General features: G+C 54.3%; 1 pseudogene; it reads left to right on the top strand.

The window, feature by feature from the left end:
* Window positions 1-208: 208 nt before the first annotated feature.
* On the top strand, window positions 209-631 carry LOC118836714 (annotated as a pseudogene).
* The last annotated feature ends 477 nt before the right edge of the window (window positions 632-1108 follow it).

Below are 1108 nucleotides of genomic sequence, written 5' to 3'. Positions count from 1 at the left end.
TGATGTTTATAAGGGGCAGGCTGGAAGTAGGACTGGTCATTTTGTTAGCACTGCAATTCCCAGGGTTCTTGGGCACCGGATTTTGAGTTCGTTCCACTGGTAATAGTAAACATAGTAATATGGTTAAAAGTGATTTGACCTGCCTACAGCCCCAGCCTAGGCCGCTGTCACCTCCGGGCCGGTCCTGTCCTGGTCCCTCGGACCCCGCATGGCCCCCCGGAAGCTGCAGCACCGCCCGCCTGCCCCATCCGGCAGCCGCCTGACTCCTCCGACCGCCCCAGCTGTACCCCTAGCCCCTGCCCCCTGCCCCGAGCAGCGGGCAGCCAGGCCTCCTGTCCCAGATGGCATCCACGGCAGCGGACGTGACCATGGGTTCGGCTGTGGGCCACGTGGTGGGCAGTGGCCTCACCGGGGTCCTCAGCAGGGGGCAGCAGCCCCCGGCCAGAGCCGGTCCCCCACCCGGAGCAGGCCCCCCCAGGCATCACCACCAGCCCCTTCAAGGCCCTGCTACTATAAAATCAAGCAGCTCCTGGACTGTTCTACCAGCCAGAATGACCTGACCCTGTGTGAGGGCTTCATTGAGACCCTGAAGCAGTGTCAGCGGAGCTATGGCCTAACCACACTTCTGTGAAGCCAGACGCCGCAGCCCGCTGTGGGGGTCCTCCTCTGCCAACACCTCCGTTGCCCATAGCAGGAGATCCACCGACAGGAGTCAGTCTCCTTTAGAGATGTTCTTGGGAAGGACACTTGGGAAAGGGCCTGTGTCCAATTAAACAGGTGTCTCTTGTCCTTCAAAACAAAAAGTGATTTGACCTATTTGTTGTATACCAAATTTACATTCTATCTCTCCTTCAGTATACCTTGCTGCTTCAGCTAGGACATCTTGCCTGCCACATAGAGGGCGATAAATGGCGAGTGTAAATATCGAGATAAAAAAATTGCAATGAAACTTGAAAGCACATTGGAGGCCAACTGCAATGGACCTTAAATTCCAGGATAAAGGATTTATATTTTTCTAACAGCAATAGGGACTTTTCAAAATTTTTGGAAAGGAGAGTGACACAATATGACCCATGCCCTAGGAAAGTTGTATTGGCAGCTTTGTAAA

This window comes from Trichosurus vulpecula, chromosome 2, assembly GCF_011100635.1.
Source record: "Trichosurus vulpecula isolate mTriVul1 chromosome 2, mTriVul1.pri, whole genome shotgun sequence".
NCBI lineage: Eukaryota > Metazoa > Chordata > Mammalia > Diprotodontia > Phalangeridae > Trichosurus > Trichosurus vulpecula.
The sequence above is the reverse complement of the archived record's forward strand: the minus strand, read 5'-3'. Positions and strand labels throughout refer to the sequence as shown.